The following is a 22,984-nucleotide window of genomic DNA, read 5'->3' as shown; positions in this document are numbered from 1 at the left end:
AATGTGAAGATCTGGGTGATGTTCAGGTAGCCCTGCTTTATCTGCCACTAATCCTTTTAGCATCTTAAGGTTTTTTTCAGCATCTGAAACCATATTAGCCTCAAACTTCTGAACTACACAGCGCCCACTGAGTTACGGGGGATCTTTATTTTAGAAACATGTAGTTTCCCCCGTCAGATAAGAAAGTAACAACTTCCACTCTACAGGTGACTTCTCGCCTTCAGTTTGAGCATATTTGCGGTGAGCTATTAATCATTTCCTCGCACGGTGCATGTATAAAAGGAAGCCAGGAGCCAGCCGGCCCCAGCCAAGAAGGGGAGCGCGGCGCCTCACCACAATGCTGCCGCTGCTCTGCCTGGTGCTCAGCTGCTGGGTGTTGGGTGCCTCGGTCCCCCTGACACCAACCACGGGGCCAGCCTGCATTGCCAGCTCCCTCCTGCAGGAAACCATCAGCAACATTGAGAAGCTCCAGGTTACCTCGGTTCTGCTTGCTTTTCGCCGCACGGCCGGCTTTTTGTTCTGGTGGCGCATCTGCTAATGTGGTTTTTATCAATCTCTTGCAGGGCAACACAGAAATCTCACCTCCGGTAAGACTGCTTTTCAGCTCGTGTTGCAGTGCCGGTCGCTGGTGGTGTGGCTTGTGTGCTTTTTGAGGCAGGAGGGGGATCCGGTGGCTGTCAAAGCTCATCCTTTGGCAGGCTCTTGTGCCATCAAAAGAGGTGTCCCACTGGGTTATATCGTTTTGGGTAGCAGGTATTTCAGCTCCGTTAGTGGGATGCTTCTTGCACCGGTGATACGGTAAAGAAAAGACAGGAATGACCAACATTTGTTGTTGCAGAATAACATAATTCTCAGGGAGGAGTGGGAAGGGAGTGTCTTCACCTATCTGGAGGAATTTATTAAAGTCCTGGATAGCCGCAAGGAGCATCCACTGGAGATACAAGTTGCCCAGGAACTGCGGAGCATCCACGCTGCTGGAAAGAGATGCTACGGGTCGATGGTATGCTTGGGATGGACTTGCTGCTCCCTGTTTTGTGGTGCTTAGATTACTATAAAAGATATCCCGGTGTTTGTCCAGGTTGCAGTGAAATGTGTGCGTGGTTAAAGCATGCAGCTGCCTCCTGGTTGGAGTTAAAATTATTGGACTTAAAATTATTTTTTAAAGAAGTATAAAAAAAACCTACATTCAAGAAACAAAATGCATCTTGTGTGTCCAAATTACGCTTCTTAAACTCTTCTTTCTCTCTGTCCCCCCAGAAACTTAAGGAGGACCCAGAAGAAGAGGACTTTTACAGTACTTTGGATTATTTATTGAGGTTCCTGAACCACAATGGCCACTAGGAGAAACCAGCACTGTCTTCAAAGCTGATTGAAGTGCCCTTGGTCCAGCCTGCTGGGAGACCCCAGCTTTGTGTGTCCTCGTTTGGGTATCCTCACTCTAATGAGCAAGACTACTGGGAGCCCTATTTATTCCTGTATCTACCTATATTTATTTATTTTATTTATTTGCAGAAATGTCGTGTTATTTATTTTTGCAATGCAGAGATGCAATAATTATTTAACTCAGGAAACCCTTATTTATTGGTGTGTGCAGAGGGCTCTGTGGACGCTGCCTCCTTTCCCTCACACCCTTATTTCTCTCGCACTATTCCCAGCCACATCCCCGGGGCTCAGCACCACCCGAGTGCTCTCGGAGCCGTCTGGCCCCAGCAGACCCTGACAAAGTCAGATTTCCACCTCTGGGCTCAGCCCCTCTTGCCTTCTGAACACAAAGGTGATTTCTGCTGGGTCTGGTGAGTATGGCATAAGCTGCCGAAGGGAAACCCGATGTTTCCAGACGCCTTCAGTGCAGTTTTGCATCTGGTTAGAAGAGTCAGTTGTAACTGTCAGAGGAGAGTCTTGTGCAAGGATGCAACTCTTACTCCTTGAATTATGCTTAAGTGCTTATCTTAACCAAAGTGAGGAACGTTACTGTTACCGAGGCCATGACAATCACTTTAAAATGTGAAAACTGGGAGGTGCAAATTGTGGGGATGTGGCTGTTTGAACAGACCTGTGTGCTGCCAAGACACCACACAGGTAAATAACCAGGAAACTTTTATGCAGAACTCTATGAATGTAACCGAACTCTAAGGGAATCTATGCAAAATAAAACTCTTGCACAAATGTGTAACTATCATCATTTTCTTTGTTTTATGGTGATTTAAGGAAGATTCAATCTAAAAATGTTTGACGGGTCCAATCGGGGTCTTCTCATGGTGAAGTTCTGGCAGTTTCAGGGTGGGTATCGTACCCAGAAACACACAGAAACTGTAGAGATGATTAATTCCTCTGTGTAGCAGCTTACCAGGACGTCCAGACACCGCGTAACACCACTTTTGTTTTCAAATCAGGGTAGACGTAGGGCCTAAATAGTGGGTCGTGGTTTTGGTTCTTCCTTCCTTTGCTCTCACTTCGTGGCAGACAGCTCGCTGCAGCAGCTCTCCTTTCCCCCCCCCCGGTGGATATTCCGATGGCAGGGAGCTTCACCCACGCAGAAGGAAGCGAAGGGGCAGCGCAGACCTCGTTTGGGGCAGGATGGAAAAGGAGGCACAGCACCAGCCCACGGCTGTGCCCACAGCACCGTGCCTGTGCCTTCCCCTTCCGGAGGGATTCTCCGGCTGGAATTTCACCTCCTGGCCCATCACCATCACCTGCTTCTGCAGGTTTCGCCGTGCACCTGGAAAAAGTTCCCCCAAGAGCCCTGATTCACAGAGGATTTAGCCCACGGCAGTGATTGTAGGAGCCGTGCTGCGCCTGTGGAATCCCCGATCCCCACGCAGCCCTCTGCAAAAGGCAAGTTGGAAGGGCAGAACCTGCAGCAGTTACTTAAGGGAGCTGACATGTTTGAGGAATTAGCTGGTATTTTCAATAACACCTGGAGAGAAATTCCTTCGGGGCTGGGGAAGGGCAGACACGGTAGTCATTGTATCAACAGGGGAAAAAACAGTAGGTTCAGTCATCATCACCCTCCCTCCCCTGAATAGTTGAGAATAAATCAATTAATGAATACCCACAAAAAATACTGTGTGCTTAGAAAAAGAGGCTCAAGATGTCAATGGCTTCACATCCCGTGAGGGGGAATCAGGCAGGGGGTGTATGGGTGTATGGGGTGGTGCCCAAGAGCAGCCCTGGGGGGACTGGTCCCCCAGCCCCAATTTAGGCTGAGGAGCCGATCAGGCTGCACGCTCTGTGTGGGTGGCTCACAGCCCAGCACCTCGCTGTTTGCTGGGGTGCTGTCCTCAGGGAGCAGCCAAAAGCACCGGGGCTAAATGAGGAATAAATCTGAGCAGCGGCACCTTGGGGAAGGCTGTGGGGGGAGCACCGACTAAATAAGCATTAGCGAAGAGCCACGGTTGCAAAAAGGTGATCTGACTTTTACAATCGCGTGCAAAGAGCCATGGTTGCAAAAAGATGATTTTTACAATTGCAAAAAAAAAAATAATAAAAAAATTCCAGCCTTCCAGGGAGGGAGAGGCTGCCCCGAGAGGGACCAGCACCCTGCGGGATGCGCGGGGGGAACGCGCCGAGAGCGCAGCTCGCTCCCCAGCCTTTGCACGGCTTTGCAAGCACCTGCGGTAAAGCAGCGGGCTGGGGGGCTCCGGGAGGGGCTGGGGCTGGCAGGGGCCCCCCCGGGGCCGTGCCGAGCCCGGGACCCCCCCTCCCCGAGCGGCTCCTTTTGCCCCCGGCAGCCCCTAGGGGGCAGCCCCGTCCCGGCGGCTCCGCGCTGTCAGCGGGAGATGCTGAGCCTCACATCAGAGAAAGGGAGATCATTTCATTGGTTTTACATGCCAGTTCTGCACGTTTAAACATTGCTTTCAATGCCACTTTTTAATCACCTCTGCATGCTGTTGGACAGGAGCCTGCAGGTCCCAAAGGCTCCTTGGTGTCCCATCAGCAGTACTGGGAAGCAAGGGGCCTGGACACCAGGGAGCCTTTCCACGAGCAGTTTGATGCTAAAATTTTACATTTTAAGAGAGTGAATCGGGGTCTTTGATAGAGAGGGGAACCCAAGCAGGACTGGGCAGTGCAGCTGTACAAGAACCTTTCCCGCAGTGCTGGAAGAGGGGAACAGCCTGCTCTGCAAACCAGGCACCTTAAATGAGCAGCGAAGCAATGGGAACAAAGGGAACATGCAGATGGGTGTTTATAGCAGGGGCACTGCAAAACGCCCCGACAAAGGGCTCAAAACACCACCCTGTCCCAAACTTTCATATTGCATTTATAGGACTGCAAAGTGAAACGTGTGCCTGACCCAACAGTAAAGTTTTGCCTTATGAAATCCAGAAAAAAACCAATCTGCCACTTCTGCACCTCATCAGACGCTTTGCATGAAACACCACCTCTAAAAAAACAAACAGATTTAGAGAAGAAACTAGAACATGTGGGAAAGATTTGGGCCAGACCTTCAGCTGGCACAGGCCGATACGGATATTTGCAAAGCTCTGGGCTGATGTGCTGCAGCTGAGAGCCTGGCTCCTTGCTAACCCCGTCCAAGCAGCACTTGCCAAGCATATTTTTTTCTGGCATTGCCAAATGCCTCCCTTACAGCTTTCTGCTGAAGTCAGAGCTGCTGTTGAGCAAACAAGAAGGTGAGGCAGCACGAGCCATGCAGCGTCCCCAGGCAGACGCAGACTACCAGACCACCAGGTACACTTGGCCCTGAAGCTGGTTGTTAATAATTTCACTTTTCACACTGCTTCTTGACGGCCAGAAGTGATTCCTCACCGAGCCCCCCCTCGGGGGATACTTCTTGTATGAACCATATTCGTTGCAACCCATTATGGAACAACTAGATTTATGTATTTTTTTTAATTTTTTTTTTACTTTAGAGTCGCATTATCTCAGAGTTATCTAAGCCCTGCTTCTGCAATTGCTCTCATGATATTGCTCCTCAAACACCAAGTTATCTGGAAGTGCCCTCTCTCATGTGGTTACCCCACCCTTAGCTGACTGAGCCGAGGAGCCACAGCCCGCAGGGGAGTGGGGAGAGCTCGGCCACCTCCTGCTGCATCCCACCCCGAGCACCACTGGGTGGGTGCCTGTGGTGTTCCGCTCGGGTTTCGGCCCCTTTCCCCCCTTGCTCACATATTCCCATAAAAGCCAGGACCTCACTGCTCCTGCAAAGTGCCGCACAAGTGCCCAAGTGCAATGAGAGAAGCGGTGAAGTTTTCCCCCAGAATGATAAGCTGCAGTTGGCAGCTGAGAATGAAGATTTATGCAGCACTGTCAGAAAAATTAGCGATGTCAGGATAAGGTCCAGTCATCACTCTAAGCAATTACGATGAACAAACCACCTTCTGCTTTATTGTCAGGTCAGAGAAAAAGCATTTCCCCCAGAAAATGTTTTGCAAGGCAGCGCTATGCATCGGTGTGCACCCCTGCTCCCACACTCCCACAAGGTCATGCTGAGAGATGCAGAGATCCTGTGACAAGAAATGATGATCTTCATGGCTGTGTTACTCCAACTTCCTTAGATGTTAGTAAGTTTTACAATAACTTGCACGTCGTTAGTGCCCTTGCACATCGCTCTTCCTTGCATGGAAGCATTGCCCTGGAGTTAGCGTCTTTAGGAAGTTTGCTGGAACACTAATCACAAATGCTTCTCAAATGAGATATGTTGCTAATTCGACAGCTCAAGTTGTTGTCTATTTCCTATTTTATTGATTCATAACTGAGATAAGATAGTAATCACATCCTGCCCTTACTAAGCTTCTCTATATAAGTGAGCTTAGCATCTGCCAAGGGAGAGGAGCTTGAACTCAAGGCAGATTTCAGACCAAACTTGAGCTCCCAGATACAACACCATTAAAATGTATCTTTATATGTTCTTGTTACTGCTCAGCTGTAGGGCATCCAGTTACTTTATTCCTCTGAAAGAAACGCCATATCTGCAGAAGATCGATAAAACTACATTAATTAAGGAAATAATTTGCTTACTGGACTCTACAAATACATCTTCTAATGTAAATAATTTTCCGCTTCCCCCACCCCAGGCTTGATTTTTGAGATGATTTAAAATTTGTAACACGCTGATTTCTGTCTTTTTCAGGGATATTTCTGCACACCGGTCAACCTAACGGTAAGGAGCTGCTATTTCTTATTCTATTCTCCAAGGAGACTCATGGATTATAAGCTTAAAGTATAACCGCTGAGAGGAGAGGTCTGAAGACATTTAAAGGCAACATATAGAACAGCAGCTAAGAGAGGGATTGCTGGGCTGGCAAAGAGCCGTGGTTCTGGGAGCCGTGAGGGAATGGGAAGAGGGCTCTGAACCCAAAAATTTGTTCTAAGAGGGGCACAGAGCCACCGCTGATGGGAAGAGCATCGGCTGGCTCAGGGGACAGCCTTTCCTCTACAAGTCAGCAGCGCTCCTCTTGCTTTCTGAACACATCACGCCCAATTTTTAAAAGATTGCTTGACTGTGGCTAGTCCTAACTGCTCTCAGTTACAAATGGCATGCCTTTCTTCAGTTTTCTAAGTTCTTTGTAATACTTTTCAGGAGAAAGTTCTGTTGATGTTTGTAAGATCTGTTCACTAACTGATGCAATACAAAGGAAAATGCTCAAAGCAGCTATCAGTAAACGTCCTATATCTAAGGAAAACAAAGAAACAAACAAAAAACTCTCTCTGATTTCAATAGAATTGGATCAAATTTGAAATGTTGTCAAAATCCCCACTAGCAGAAACTGGAGCACTTTTATTGCAAAGTTTGTGGTTGTAATAGTTTCGAATACTGCACTTACAATATGACTTCTTAAAAAGGTATGAAAAAGACTTCAGATAAAAGAAGTTCAGATTTCCAGAGAAAATTATAGTTGATTTATTAAACATGGTTTATTACCAGTTCCTTTGTTCTTCTTTCTGTAAAGTAGAACACCATTTGCTCTCCCTTTTTCTCCTAGATCACAGACTGTGCACACAAGAACACCAACAAGTTTATTGAAGTGCTAAATAAACTGAACCAATCATCTGAATGTATGAGTGTAGTTTCAAAACAAATTAAAAAGCTAGAAGACATCTGTTCAGTTTTGAAGGTAAGCTTTCACTATTGATTTAATTTTAGTTTCAAACATTTTCCTGCAGTTATCAGTTTATCCAGGTTGGGGATTTATCCTCTTGGGGATTGTTTTCGATGTCTCATTAGTTCTCTTGGACACACGCAAAGCAATCCCAGACACTGCAAACAGTGGATCTTTCCCAGCCAGGCAAGGCTGCTGCAGCCCTTGGATTGCACCAGTTTTTACATATGATGGTGGATAAGGCATGAGCCTTTAGTTAAGTCTATGGATATGCTGAGAAGACATCGCCACCAAGGTTCCCCAAAAGTTACTTTCCCTGAAGGAATTAGAGAACGTTAGTGGAAGTTGTTCAGTAAAGTGTCACCTGTCACACGATTTCTTACTCACTTTTTGGTAAACTCGAAGTCAATGTTTTGAGATCTGGTAGCCAAGAAATTGTTCTTCCTTTTTAATTTTGGACCAGCTGTAGCTCCATGGAAGAATATCAAGGTTTGTCTATAATGCACAAACTCATTCTTACACAGATGATATTAATATTTAGACCTGCAGTAATTATGATGATTTACTAGGTGCAAAAAGAGAGAAAGACAGAGAAAATAAGGTGACGGAAAAGAGATTTTGCATATATTCTCAAAGTGGCTATACTTGCTGACCTGAAACAGGCTTCTTTTTGGAAGAAAAACAGATATGCATCAGTTTGCTTAATGCCTGCAAGTTGCAGACGAAACCGATACCCAGATGCTGAGCTCCACACTGCTGCAGCTGAAACCCCAGGGTTAAGACCAAGCAGGCTGGGATGCTGCTGGGACCACACAGCGCATCCTGGGCTCCCTTTGTGTCTCCAGAATTTGGGTATTATAAGGGAAATTGGATATTACAAGTGAAATGCTCTGACCTGTCTTAAATCTGCAAGATGAAATTATCTGAGACCAGTGAAGGACAGCTGGCCTGCTTCTAGCTCTGTACCAGTGAGTTGGGGAGGTCCTGGAGAACATGCAGCATTTGGGTGGAATTGTTCCGTGACTCTTGTATCAACCAGCATCTACTCTTTTTCCTTAGAAAAAAACAACCCATGAAAATAACTGTGAAACTGAGGATGTAGAGTTCCCAGAATTTAAAAAAAAAATGATAAGATTCTTGGAATGGATCAACGAGAAGCTCACGTGCAACAGCACTGTGAGAAACGAGGTGGATCTGGACGTCTACAACTGCTCCCTCAATTGCTGGCAGAGGTACCACAAGAGGTGGCTCTAGGAGAGGTCCCATGGGCAGCACTGGGGCCGGCTGGGGATGGGGAAACAAGAGATGCCTCTTACAAACCAGAATCCGTGCTAAGTGTTAATGCAAGTGGGTGATTGTAAATTGTGCACAGCAATAAAAACCTTTCATGCCAAGCTCAGCCAAGTGTTGTCATTTGTATCACTCAGTTACCAAACATGAAATTGAGCTCACCAGGGATGCAGAGAAAGGCATGAGGCTTGTGGGTTTTGGCACGTAGTGACAGAAGAAGTGTTCACTCGCTTTAGCCGGGGCTGGGAAGTGATCCCACAGTGGGGGGGGGGCTTCAGGTCTGTGGTGCCCAGCGGGAATTGATGGGACCCAGCACAGCCCTGTCCTCAAGACTTGAGGAACACAGGGAACCCAGACTGCTGACATCTCTAAATCTGGGTAGAAACACAGTTTGCCATGACAACGAGCCAAAAGACAACTGGCACATACCGTAGAGGAACTAGCTGGCATCAGTTCATAACCCGATGTTCTTCTAACAAAAGGCTGAGATAGGATTCGAAATTACTGTGACAAAATGTGACCGAGTCACTGAATGGTCTTCTAACCCAGAATCATTGCAAATAACTTTGCTAGGTAAAGCTTATCTTGGTGCTTAGGCGTTTGCTGCCATCGAACGTGCTTCTCCCCTCTGGCACTCATGGCCTACCCAGCTTCTATGAGTTTTGGACAAGGATATGTGTTCAAGTCACTAACAATAATGGAAATGACTCATAATGAAAGTAGGATTTATCACATGTAAAAATATAGAAAATTCATATGCAGACACAAACCAGAAGGTTCACACCATTTCCCATAAAGCCTTAATCACTAACCAGTATCTAGAGTGGGATGTCAGAACTGATTTTTGTAGCTTACTGAGTGATGGTGAGAGGGAGAGACATGGTATGTATGGTACACAGACAGAAAACCTGCTGAATTGCCATGCTACAGTCCAAACATAAGTAAGACCTCAAACCATCAGGCATCTCCGGGTTAAACCATTTGGGATGGGATAGGCGGGCCTGTTTATCTGTCTGCATCCTTCTGCATCCAATGCAAGATGAGCATTTTGGAAACACCCTCACCACGGTGATGTTTGGAAGCTGAAATTAAACCATACACTGACAATAACTGTTCAAAAAACAAAACAAAACAAACAAACAAACAAAACAAAACAACAAAAAAAAGAAACAGAAAGCAATCAAAGAGCACTTAGTTTAGCTTCACAAACCCTAGAGATGAAATAAATACTCCTGTCCAACACTATGGGAAAAAACAGAATGAATCCTCAGAAGCGCCTGGAGCCAGTCTGTTCGAATACACATTTCACTGATTCACACCCATTTCACATTCACTGATCCATATTAGCAGAATCTGTTGGCATTCATTTCCGGGTCCTTTTCTAAGAATCACAAACGTGACAGAAACACAGAAAGTATGCACCAGTCAATGTATGAACCAGGGATGACAGAAGAAACTTGTTTTTATCAGAAAGACATTTATTCTGGAGGAGTCCATGGTTTTAAGGAGTTCATAGTGAAGACTATCAATCTATTACCTCCTACGGTCAGGTTTGTTGAGCTAGGTCTGGGTTTTTCCTCAGAGCACCCAGTCTGCCCCCGCAGCTCTCCAAGACATTAGTTTTAACTTAATTAAATTTAATTTTTAAAATTCTGGACATGATGCTTGGGCTTACCTCTGAAACGATGGTGTTATGATATGCCATTGACCTTGTCAGAAAGTCCCATAGCATCCCCAGCATGATTCATTCTTGTTTTAAGTTCGCAAAGAGGTAAAACCACAGCCACCCACTGCCCACTCATAGCTCGAGCTTATTATCTCTGTACAGATATTTACTTCTCAACACATACACCTGCAGCCCCTGCACCAAGAAAAGGAAACCAAGTTAGAATTAAACCTTAACCATTTATATCGGGTACGTAGCAGCAGTTCCTTCTTTATGGATGCATTAGTTCTGCCTAGGTTAGCTCCAGATCATGACAGTCAGTGTTTGACTTCTTCCCCCATGAACAAGAGTGATTTGTACAACAAAAATGACTACTTTGTGAGAACTGGGCCTTGCTTTTGCTCGGAAACCATCCAAGCCGCAAAGCACAGAAAAGCTCCACAACTCCGGGTAGGGAAAGCAGTAAAATCCCAGCTCATTACACAAGGACAACACTCAGGGACTTAACCTCAACTTGTAAACTAATAAAATTTCATTCAGAATTGCAGATGAGAAATTGAAGGTGATCTACCCAGTAACTTGCAGTAGTTTCACATTCTGTTTCAGCACCACCTTATTTCCAGAGAAATTGTGTGTGTGATTTCCAGATCACACGTGGGAAGTGTGTGTCATCCCAACTGTCCCGTTCATCTTATTCATCGGTCACCAGGATGATGGCACAGAGTGGCTGACACCCCAAGGGGCCGTGCTGCTGTTCAGAGGGACCTGCAGAGGCTGGAAGGTTTGGCCGAGAGGGACCTCGTGAAGTTCAACAAGGGCAAGTGCAAAGGCCGGGCTGCTCTCCCCTCTCACCCCTCCTGTGGCAGGTGTTGGGGCACACAGGTTTGGGAGATCCCCCAGGATGGAGGCTCCACCACCTTTCTGGGCAGCCTGTGTGCTTTTTATCCCTGTTCAGCACTTTTATCCCAATAGTTCCTGTCCTACCCCAGCTCCTGCCTGGCGTTATCAACCCCTCCAAGCAGCGCGCAACAGCAGCTGAAGCACGTAACATTCATAAAGCACTGCAGAGAGCTCTCACATCCCGACCAGGAGCTTTAAGTGGAAACAAGTAATACTGCAAGTTTCTGTTCCAACAGATGAATCAGACTTCTGGTGCAAATTATACGAGCAGCCCAGCCCTCCCTTCCTGCTGTCCCTACACTGGGCACCCCACGTCACCGTCTCGCAGTGGTCGGCCGAGAGCGGGGCGAACAGTAAAATGGAAGGGAATCAGACCCAGCACTTGCATGGACACACAAACGGTGGGATTTAGCAGGAAAAGTGGCCTTCCTTTCCTTTCTCATGTCATCTAAAACCCATTAGATACAATTATAACCAAGGAGGACTTTCACTGAGGCTGCCTGTGGTTTGCACCCACTGAACAGGGCTGGCCTCACACTTGGGGTGAGGGAAAGGTCCCTGGGGACAGAGATGGCCCCAGCCCCTGGCAAGCCACAAACCCTCAAGGTCAGGGCCATGCCTGGCATCCCACATGCTTCTACAGGGTAAAAGAACCAAGCATTTAACCAAGCAAAAAATTAATTCTACCCCACTGCCCCACATCTGGATCTTAACATCTTAATCAGAGTACGTATCCCATAATAAAACAACCACAGCTGGGCAGAAACATTAAAAACAAAGACTCTGATGCAGGTTGCTCTTAATGTCAATGATTCTATGGAAAAATGAAGAGGTCTCTTTTAGAATGATCACCACAATCATCTACCACCATGGCAATCTGAAAGTCCCTGCTGCAGTGATGTTAGGGAGAAGACTTGCACACACCTAGCCCATGGGATTTTACCCAAAGACACAGCCAGACACACCTTCAGCACTGAAATTATTTCTTTCTTCCCATAACTTTATCAAAGAGTGAGGAAACAGGACAGACACTGAGGTTACAGTACCTATTTATCACAGCTGAAATATTTCTAGCTTTTTTTTTCCTCTTTAAAGATAGAGCTGTTAGCCACATCCTTGAGTCATGAATGCAGAGAGCTGTAGTGGGCAAAGAGCATCGTTCTTATTAAAAGGTGCCATACGTTTCTCTAACAATAGCACTAGTAACCACCATACAGAATGGAAAAATCGTTAAAAAATACTTTACTAAAAAAGAAGTGAAGGGGAGAAATGTCAAGCATTAAATCATTTGTTTGCGTTAACGCTCCATCAGTAATCCACAGACTAGAACCATGGCTGCCATCGCCAGGAACCACGTGTGACAGGTATAAAAGAATTCATTTGAAAAATGCAATTCGAAAAGACTTGAGGTCTGCAGAACCCCAGCCTAATTCTGCTCAGAAACAATCCTGAAATCACCCCATTTCTCCATATCCAATTTCCTAAGTTATTTGAATCTTCATCCAGACTTCAAGACTTTTCAAGCACAACGCTCTGAGCATTCTCAAAGGCAATGGAAAAAAAAAAAAAAGAAAAAAAAAAAGAAAAAAAAAAAAAGGAAAAGAAATCTGGATCTCATGTTCTTGGCAGCAGCACAATCTTAATTCTAACAACTTCCATAAGTGTTGGGCTCGCGTGTCCTAAAGCATATTTGATCTGTGATACACTTCACATGCGAGGTTTTTAAAGTTTTATGGCTTGTTATGAATGTTTTTTCCCCACCCTCACGACAGGGCCTGAATGCTCCGTGCAGGACAGCACCCAGCGGGGCCTCTCTGCCTACAGGGCCTGGCTGAGCACCCGCAGACAGAGCAGAGGGGTGGGAGCATCCTGCCCCTGCCTCCCTCCCCCTCAGCTCTCTGTCAAAACGCCACCTGTGTCACCGCCTGGACGCTCTCCTGGGGTGTCCCAGAAGATTTCTGGTACTCAGCTCCAGCCCACGCCTGTGGGTGCCTGACACCTGCATCCCCTCTGCAAATCCAGGCACCGTGCTCTTGGAAAGCCACCGTCCTCCCCCAAACCCAATTGCAATTTCCAAGTATAAAACTAGTGGTTCTTCCTCAGCTCAAACACTGCCTTCCAAAAACTGCATATTTCAACTGAATGGTGAAAAAACCTCATGGTTGGTGCCAATCACATTCCCACCAGCCAGAAGGGAGGCCGCCTCAATGCCCCTGGCAATCTCCAAGTGGTGTAATGGAAATACACTTACCTTTTGGCTTCACCTTGGTGACAAGGTGCTGCATGCAGCAGTCACTTAACACCAGTCTATAGTGAGAGGAGTTTACAAAGTATTTTAGCATTTGAGATGGTATAAAGGAAGGCTTATTAGCTTGAAAATAGAAAAGAGAGAGGTGTGATGTAGTGAGAGAGACCTCCCTCTGATAACAAGCCTGCGGTGAGGCTGTGGTTGCAGAGCAGCAGGAGCTGAGAGCGCACGCAGTGGTCATTGCCTTGCCTCAGCTTCCTGTGCAGTCCAGTCTTCACTCCCAGAAAAGGGTCATAAAATGCAACGAGGATGAACTTACCGCAGTTTCCCAGCTGAATGCCATGCTGCAGCAGGGACCAGCAGCAGGATGTGGCCGTGCAGCATCCCCACACCATGCCATGGTCGGAGGGTCTCGGTGCGGCGCCTGCTCCCCATCCCCGCAGGGCTGTCCCGTGCTGCCAGCTCTGCTCTGCGGGCTGGAAATCCAGCAGAGTGCAATTTCCAGAAGTTCAAGCGACTTCTTTGTTCTGTGATCTAGCCAGGACTCAGATCACTCATCAGAAACGTCCTTCATCCTACTGTTACTCAGCCGAACCTCTCGTTTCTGCAGAGCACGTCCTTACGCAGCCGCCCTTCTGCTTCTGCAGCTCCCCAATAACAACAGCATTTCCCTATTTGAATTAAAACACATAAAAATGCAAAGTTAGGTATTAACTATTTGCACTATGACTATTACTTATAAGCAACACTGTTCAAGTTATACTTGATCGATTTAATAATGCAACATCTCAGGAGTTTACACGTCTGCAACCGATCCACTTCACACGAGAAGTTCTGCTCATGCCTGACACTTGCAGAAGTGAGGGCTGCTCCATCACAGAACACCTCTAGCAGAAGACACCATTTAAAAAAAAAAAAAAAAAAAGCATCATTGCCAGCTCCAAATGGTTTCTTCAAGCACTGCTTTGCTGCTGGGGTAGGTCTCTTTTATGACAAAAAACTCGTGACAGTAAAATTCTACCTTCGTTGCCACCTCATTTTAATGGAATTTTGATACTGGCTTCTACATGCAAATCCCAGCCAAACTCAGACATTGAGCTGCAGGCCTGCAACAAGCAGCTGGAAAAGAATGGGATCAGTCCCTTGGGAACGAGCAGGGTTTGCCCGCTGCCTCCACGGGAAGCCCCCAGCCAGACCCCCAGGTCCTCGCAGCCCGCATATTCTGGGAACACATGGACACAGGTGAGCGATGCTGGTGGCTTCCAGGGGAAAATGTTGCTGAGAATAGAAGTCAGCAATGACTTGCTTCGATGTGCTGCACACCCCAGGTTTCAGGTGTGCGGGCACCACAGGGTGACTCAGCTCAGCCCCAGGGCACAGGCTCCCCGCAAAGTATCTTTTGGTTAAAATAAGGGTGCATACAGACCTTGTTCCCAAACACACTGAATCACCCGGGGCTTGAGGTGCACCAGTCTTGCCCCGTGCTGTCCCTTTCCCCCAGAGCTGCTCTCGCTGTTGCTCGGCCACCCTCGGGTAGGCTCCGGCTGCTGGGTGCTCACTGCTCGCTGCTCCCAGAGCTGCCGTGCGAACAACAGCAGCAGCAAGAATCTCTCTCTCTCTCTCTTTTTCCTGTCCTCTGTGAACTTTCATTTGCAAAGGTCTCCTTGCCCTTCAGATGCTGGTCTTCTGCCAGCTCAGAGAGGAGCTCTGTGACTTCCCTTTGCATGTAGAGCATCCACAGGTTTTCCTCTCTCACACTTTGGGGGCAGTCGTTCCAACATCCCTCAAGCTCTGGGCATCTGGGGCCCTCCTCAGCCCAGCGCCTCCACATGCATCGCTTGTCCTGGGGCTGGGATGCGGCAGGGGCTGTGATGTCTGGATGGGGAGCCATGGGGTCCGTCTGCCCCCGGTTATAAAAGTGGCTGAAATACCTTGTACTTACCACGAGTAACAAGCCAAGGAGATGAGGGCACTTCTATTTTCCTGCCCCCTTCACAAGGATACCCCATCAGCTCGCTGTGCAGCAGTGAAAACAAGGACTCTGTTTTAATGTCACTCGGGGTATTTTAACATCTACTTTTTTTAATAAAAGTGTTTTAAATAAGGGCAAGCTGTTTTCGAGGAAACAACCCCTCCCTGCCAAGCACTCAATGCTCTCTCTCAGCCTGCTTGAGTCACAGGCTGCAGCTGATGCCCAGCTCACCCAGCTGGGTGCCATCAGACCTGGGTTCCTCTGCAGCACCTGCCCATGGCACCGCTGCTTGCAGGGGATGCTCGCTGCTGGGAACCCTGGCGAGCTGAGGTGGTTGAGGCGGCAGGAAAAAATGGGTTTGTGTCCTTTCTGGCTGTTGTGGGTGTAGCCTCTCTGTTCTGTTTCTTTTTGGCACCAGAACACGTTTGTGTCGTTTTGTTTACAGAGGCTGTCTCCGTGCCCAGGACTTACTCACGTGTCTGTCTTCAAATTTAAGCCTGGTGCGGTAGGAATGGAAAAGTGTCACACTGGAAATAACCTGCAAAGAACCAACTTCAAAGGAAGTGATCAGTGAATAACGATGTGAGAAAAATTAAACCCAAATTGCAGACTGGTGTGACTTTGCATTCAGAAAATAGATGGGTCAAGTGTTCGACTAAGAGGCAACACTACCTACGGATTAGCAGCCCAGGGCGTTTTTCTTATGACACCAGCATGGGTTTAAAAATCCTTATTTTGAGCAGATAGATATTTCTTGGCAACCTCCTCCTCAAAGACACATGAAGAGTTTGATTTGCAAATGTGTAGGAGAAAGGTGGAAAGGACACAGCACTGCCAAAGGAAGCCCGGGTGCATTTGCAGGACTGAGCCCCAGACCCCCCAGCGGGGGACAGAGCTGCTCAGCCCCCCCAGAGCATGACAGCACCAACCCAACCGCAGCCCTGCTCTGCTCCAGGCACCCGGTCCCGGTGCTGAGCAGTGCTGAGCTCTCCCAGCCCAGCCGATGGGGCGGGAGATGCGGTTGCCTCTATCTGTGCATCGAGCCAGCGCTTCAAGAACACCCAGTCCCTGGCAGTGGCTGCTCTGAACACCACCACCTCGTGTCAAGCGGGCTTTCTGAAGTATTTCCTAGAAACCAAATGCTTCCTCAGCCGTTTCCCCTGTTTTCAGTTCTTGCGGTAGTTTCTGCGCGAGCCCATGCTGGTGGAAACCAGGCAGCTGTCACCAACCTGCCGCGGAGTCAGAGAAAACGACGTGCTCACGGGCTGAGCAGCAGCACCACTCACCCCAGCCCCAGGTGTGATGTCTGGTCCGAAGGGAGGGAAGGTGCTCACAAGTCACCTGGAGCTGTGACAGCTCCTGCCTCGCCAGGAAGCGCTGGATTCAGCCTGTCCTGGGGATGTGGAGCTCGCCATGCTGCTGGAAGCTGCTGCAAGGCCCTAGAAGAGGCAAAGCCCAGGTTGGCAGCAGCAACAAGCTTGAACTATAGGAGCCAGGACTGCTGCGGGGAGCGCAGGGCTTTGGGGTGTGCCAGCCCTGCTGCAGGCAGATGGGGCTTGTGGGTTTTTGTTGTTGTTGTTTGTTTGTTTGTTTAATTGAATCTCCCAGCTCGGTGTAAGGCAGGCTTCTGACTTTGTGAACTTGGAGCTGCTGTTTCTGAAACACATCAAAGTGCAACCGCAGCCATGGCCGTGCACTGACGGGAGATGAGCATCAAGTGAAGGAAAAGAGGCACTGATTGCAAAGATTATTTGTAAGCAGCTTCTGGTCTGTGTGAAGCTACGAGCTTGTGGTTTCCCAGGTATGAGCTAAAAATGGCTTTTAATCATTAAGGCATTTCCTCCTAACTGTTCTCTAATTCTTTTATTGACTGACATTTCAGAACAAAGGCAAGCCTTCATCGTGCAAACACTCGTACACATCCCGGGCCTGCTCGTAGGCGTGGAAGGGTTTGTGGGACTAAAGAGGACAGACGTGGCACAAGCATCCCTGCAGCAGAGGTCCCGCTGCTGAGGGCGCTGCTGGGTGCTCGCCCTGCAGAGCAGCCACCCCAGGTGTCCAGGGAGCCCCTGATGAATACGTGGTGCAGCCCCATTCCTGCTCCTGTGGCACTTCAGGTCAGCATCTCTCCTCCTTAGCAGCTGCGTACTTTGCAAGTGGGGCACACAAATACCCAGAAGGACGCCTCTTTTGCCAGGACTGCATCTTGAAGCTTTTCTCTTCAATTTCAGAGATAGGGACTCCAAGCACAGAGGTGGCAGTGCACAAAAGCAGCAAATCTTGATTTAGAAGTTTAAAAACTTATAGTCTTTACATGCCCATAATTTATTCTTATTGAAACAACACTTTGGGGCTGAAGTATGAGTTTATGTGAAACCACAAACCAAAAGGCCCCACTGGAATTCCTTTGCATACATTTTCAGCAGTGCAGAGGGAAGGCAAGCGAGAAAGGAAGTGCTGCTGCCAGGCCTCAGCTTTCACACAGCTCTGGTTTTATTTGCAGAGCTGGTGCAATAATTTAAACGTTTCGTCCCCCTCTGTGTTTGCAAGGTGCTTGCAGGTTCCTGGGCACACGGGGGGCAGCAGCAGCTGGGCTCCCCCCAGGAAGCAGCGCTGTCTGGGCAGCTGCATTGCCACAGGAACCCCACCTGGGTCATCCTCCCTCCTGTTTTCACTTGCTGGGAAAGGTGCAACACCTAGGACACTTTTACTCATCTTACTTTTTTTACATATTAAAAAAAATAAATAAATGGTTTAACATTAAGAGCAGTGACACAGCTCTACATGACAGAAGCAGGCCCAAGCACCCGCACACCCCAACACTCACTTCACTTTTAGCAGCCTCTGGGGGCAGGTCAGGACCAAGGAGGATGGAAATACTGCTCCAAAGCCAAGGCACCAGCTGTCCCTGGGGACACAGCCAACTCCCTGCTGTCCCATAGTGTGGGGCCAGGGCCAGAGCCCCCTCTGCTGCAGCCCCCAGGGCTGGCGGCCCCACTCTGTGTCCCAGCATGGTCCCGGCCTGCTGTTGTTTTCCTCCGTGTTTAAATGCACCCACGTTCACAAGTATGTTTCTTGTGTATCACTTCAAAACCAAACACAACTCACCATTTCCTATTTCCTGTGAGCGAAACGATGCTCGTTATCTAGAAAAGCCAGGTTATCGCATAGAGCAGGGCGCACAGACAACAAAGCAGAGCGGCGCTGCCTGTGCAAAGCCTCCCACCGAAAGCACTGAGGGGCCGATGTTTTTCTGTCATAAAACGATTCAGGTGCTCAGGTCTTACTCAGACACCATTCCCAGTCACTGAGGAATCTGAATTCCTGTGCAGGGTGCGAGCACAGGCAGGGCTCCCCTCCGGCGACTGACAGGACACACAGACTGTGCTCAGCCCCATGGCGTGCTGACTGCAGCCAGCGCTGTGTGGGATTGAGGGAAGCTACCAGAAAACATCTGAGGCCTTCACACGATGGAGGACACCCCAAAGAGGCTCTGCAGTGAGGGTGCTGCCCCACAGATGTGCACAGAGGCCACCCAGCCCAGGGATGGGAGCTGGGGACAGCCTGGCTCCCCCTGACACAGCCGTGCTGCGCTGCTCAGCACCGCTCCGGTGTAACACAGGGGTGGAGGCAAAACGAGACCTGAGAGCATGAGGAATTTAGCACTTTTGAGGAAGTGAGAGACTAGGGCTGTGTGTGGTATTCGGGCTTACAAATTCACCTATCTCACTGAGTCAGAGGTGTTTCATCCGTGTCGCTCATTCAAGAGCTAAGATGAAAGCGAAGGAAGCCGCCGTAGACCCAGCGCAAACACTGCGCTGTGAGGCCACGGCGGCAGGGCCTGGAGGAGATGGCAGCACCCCGGGTCTGCCACCGAGGGACCGGTGGTGCCACACGTGTGGCTGTGTGGCTGGTGGTGGCCACACATGGATGGTGGTGACCCACTGCCACGCTCAGAGGAAAGCAGGGACACGGGGCTGGAGGCAGCGGGTTGATCAGCCCTGCAGGCCCAGCCCATCTGCAGCAGATGGGGTTAGTGCCAGAGGCAGCTCCAGCTCCTCCTTTCAGAGGATGTGGCACTTGGAGAGCGCTCTGGCCTGTAGATGAGGATTGCTGCACCCCAGGGGACTATGGCTTCATGAGTCACTCCAGCCCCGGCCCAGCCAAGCAGGGAACGCTCAGAAGGTTCACGAGGTCCCCTCGGGTCACTGATCCCCGGCTGGCAGACTGGATACAAAACGTGACGCCTCCGATCTTCCACAGTCTTTGCAGTTACAGACTACAGACACTGACAGCAACATGCTCTGCAGCTATAAGGAATGATAAAGCACTCCAAGGCCTGAAAAGATTAACAACTGGACAAGCGGCCATCTGCATTTGCTCAGCTTGCTCTCATCTAATTGCACATCACCACCAGGCTTCAGCCACCGCAGGGCTCTCACCTCCCCACAGCAGCACAAGGCTAACGGCATCACGGCTCTGTTCGACAACATCAAACATCACAGCTCTCTTCTACAACACCACGGCTCTGTTCTGCAGCTGGGGCCTGGCACAGCAAGTGCTGAAGGAGAAACCCTCCCAGCCTGGGGCCAGAGGGGACTCCCACTAGATTTGATTCCTCTATTTTTCATCAACAGCCCGTCAACAGCACCACAGTGAAGGTCTCCTGTTCTGGCCCAGCTCCCATTAAGAGAAATGCTTGAAAGCAGGAACACAAAGATGCTCCTAGCAAGAGCTCAGCCAGGGGCTCACCCAGACCCCAGCCCTTATTGCAGCAGACGGAGAGTGGCAGCGCTCAACCATTCTCAGGTCAAAGAAAGGAAAAATGAGCAGGTCTGAAATGGTCGTTTAATGAATGCTCCTCAGCAATGCCCCAGGATGAGCAAGGGAGCTAGAAATGCCCTGGGTTATGCTGAGGGTACATTCAAGGTCTGTCATTGCCAGACCACCCAAAAACACTTGGTAAAGTATATTTTTTAGCCCCCCAAAACCTGTTGGAAAACAGTTTCACCCCCATTCTGGTTTGCCAGCAGAGCCCTGAAGCATGGCTGGGAGGTCCCTTCCCCACGGTTCTCCCAAGGCTTTGCAAATGAAGCTTCACCGTGGCGATGCTGTGGGCAAAATGACAGACCAGAAGGTTACAGGGTGCAGGCTGCCGAGCTCTGCCACGAGGTGAGCTTCCAAGAGGCAGTGCAGGGGAAGGCAAGATTCTCCTACTGCCTGCACCAGCATCCCAGGTACGTGCAAGGGGTTGGAGGCAGCCTTGGGGCTTCAAGTAACCCACAATATTCAGCATCCTTCCCACAGCCCCAAATCATGAAAATCCTCAAGGTATGAAACTCGCTTTCATTATCCTTCCTTAATAGGCTTTACTCATGCTCTTCCCACAGCAGGTAAACACACACAGTGCTAGGCAGGCACAAAACAATTCCCAGCTGTGAATACCTAGAGTACGAGGTCAGCAGCCTTGCTCAAAGGGCTCGTTTTGTCACAGCTAAACCCTTTCTCCAGGCACCACCCTATACATTTTAGCTTGGATGTTGGTTTTCCCCTCTAAGGTGATTACATAGCAGATGTTTTTCCACTGTACCAGGAAAGCAGCAGCTTCTAAGGCAGAAGACAAGATCAAGTACTTCACTGAGTCTACACAGCTAAAGATTTATGCTTTAGGTGGTTTCCTAACCCAATTGGAGGGCTGCATTACTGCTCAGTGACACACGGTGTGTCCACACAGTTGCAACCAGGCCAGGGGTTAAGAAACCACATGCTCAAATTGGATGCAGATTACTGGTATGGGCTGGGGGTGGTTCTTCTTATGACTACAGAAGTCATGATAAGAGACCATCTTTCCATGAGAGCTCACATGCTATCTGCTTTCATCAGCACCTATCACGTAGAGCACTGCCTTACAGACTGTGTCAACAAGTAGCTAATAGACAGCCTGAAGACCTCTGAGAGATCCCCTCTGAAAGATCCCCAAGCACTCCCAAGTGTCTGGCAGGCACTTGTCTACAAGCCTTTGCAACGTGTATGAATAACTGTATTAAATACTTAAACCCTGTGGAAAAAAAGTCAACAACATGTCAGAAGACACTTTCTCAGTCTAAACCCAACTATTGAGTACCTACCGTACCAGTGATATGTTTACAAGAGCTCCCTGTCCCTGGATGAAGAAAAATATATTTATTCCAGCATAAAGTTCTTCTCAAGGCCAAAATGCACAAACATGCCTGGGAGGTTACAGAATGCCCCAAACTCAGTATGCCGTTTTCTCTAAAATAGCTATTTTTCTTCAGCTCAGATTAGCAGCAAGCCTATCTTGCATATGACATAAGAAGAGCCTTAGCATTCAAGCAGTTCTGCATCCACACTTCTCCCATCCTACTGAGGGATGGTCTGAATAAAGGTAGATGACTCAGAATAAAATATGCTTTTTCCTTGAGAAAACAAGCAAGCAAAATTCACTTTAAAGGTTCAGCATGATACAACTCTGTTAACAATGGTATTTGCAAGCCAGCTACAGTTTCAGAAGTAGATTCGGTACAGATTCTTGGCCAGAGTCCTGACATGAACTTTATCTGTCAACGTGGTAAGTTAACAGAAAGTCTAAGTAGATTCTTCTTCCTCCCTCTGGAATCCAAAATTGTCCAACTAGAGATTGTGGGTTTGGCTTATTCTCATTTCATCTTCACATCTGTGAGGCTGTCATATGTCAAATGCTTCGTTGTAAACTTTGGAAATAAGGGTTCTGCTTTATGTTGTGCTGAGAGATTTTACTAAGAAACCTAGAGGTCAGAAATGAAATATTCTGAGCAGTTAGCCAACAACCACAACATTCATGGCAAGCAACAGAGTGCTGTGAGAGATTAGAGAGCAACTATTAAACTATGTCCTGCAGAAGGGAAATTTGCTGGACTGCATCAAGTCTGAGGGCAGGTAACATGGGATCTTTTAGGTTATTAGGAGAAATGCACAGCTTTTTCTGTTTCTCAGCTTAAAGTAAGGAAGCTACAATTTACTCTGCTTTGAGAGAGGATAAGATCCCATTTAAGTGAGTTTAACGTTTTGCTAGCAACACAATTGTCCTACTGACTTCAAGTTCAGTAGGTGTTGTGCTCTGCCAGATCAAGTGCTCTCGTGGTAAAAATGCAGGGTCTCACCAAAGCTGCCTGCTCTTAGAATCAAGAATAGTCAAGACTGCTGAAAAGGCCTTCAGGTCTCTCTTAACTGCTTGCATCAAGTCCAGATAGCCCCTCAATATAAAACTAACACTGGGCAGGGCTTCTCATGAGTGTTGTACTGAGATCACTTGTCCCACTGGCCCAAAGTGCAGTTTGTCTGCCCTCATGTATTAACAATATGTTGTACCACGAGTTAAATACACAAGTTAAACTTTCCAGCTTCAGCAGAAGGTGCAAGAGTTGTGTTGTGCTCTAGCCTAAATAAAGCATTGTCCAAAACAACGTCTTTCTAAAAGTAAAGGACAACAAAGCAATAGACCTTCAGTGAAGGACAAAGCTAATGCCCGCTGCTCCCTGAACCAAAGCACTGATGGACTCATTAGGGACACAATAGAAAACCTTTTTTTTTGGAAAGAACATTTATTTGTTTCAAAACTCATGATCCATAGAAATACAATAAAATCAACATGTACACAACTTAAAAACTTTGGTTCAAAGAAATATTTAACATCTAAAACTTCTGAGGTACAAAAGGCACAAGACCAGGCACCCAAAAACACCGAATCGCCCACAGCGTTGTTTGCACCATTACTACAGAGGAAGCTGAGGGTCGAAAACTGGTAAAATAAGGGGGGAGAGAGGGTGGAGAATGGGACACGGAGACTG

At 48.1% G+C, this 22,984-nt stretch overlaps 1 long non-coding RNA gene across 1 annotated transcript; it reads right to left on the bottom strand.

Annotated features, from left to right (window-relative positions):
* Positions 1 to 7,069: 7,069 nt before the first annotated feature.
* Positions 7,070 to 15,301, bottom strand: LOC110353558 (uncharacterized). Its single transcript, XR_011803394.1, has 3 exons — positions 15,108 to 15,301; positions 13,169 to 13,836; positions 7,070 to 7,377 (listed from the first exon to the last, which is right to left on the bottom strand). It is a non-coding gene; the product is annotated as an uncharacterized lncRNA (long non-coding RNA).
* Between the last annotated feature and the right edge of the window lie 7,683 nt (positions 15,302 to 22,984).

Source organism: Anas platyrhynchos, chromosome 14 (genome assembly GCF_047663525.1).
Source record: "Anas platyrhynchos isolate ZD024472 breed Pekin duck chromosome 14, IASCAAS_PekinDuck_T2T, whole genome shotgun sequence".
NCBI classification, from domain to species: domain Eukaryota; kingdom Metazoa; phylum Chordata; class Aves; order Anseriformes; family Anatidae; genus Anas; species Anas platyrhynchos.
Note: the sequence above shows the minus strand (reverse complement) of the source record. Positions and strands in the feature narration are given on the sequence as shown.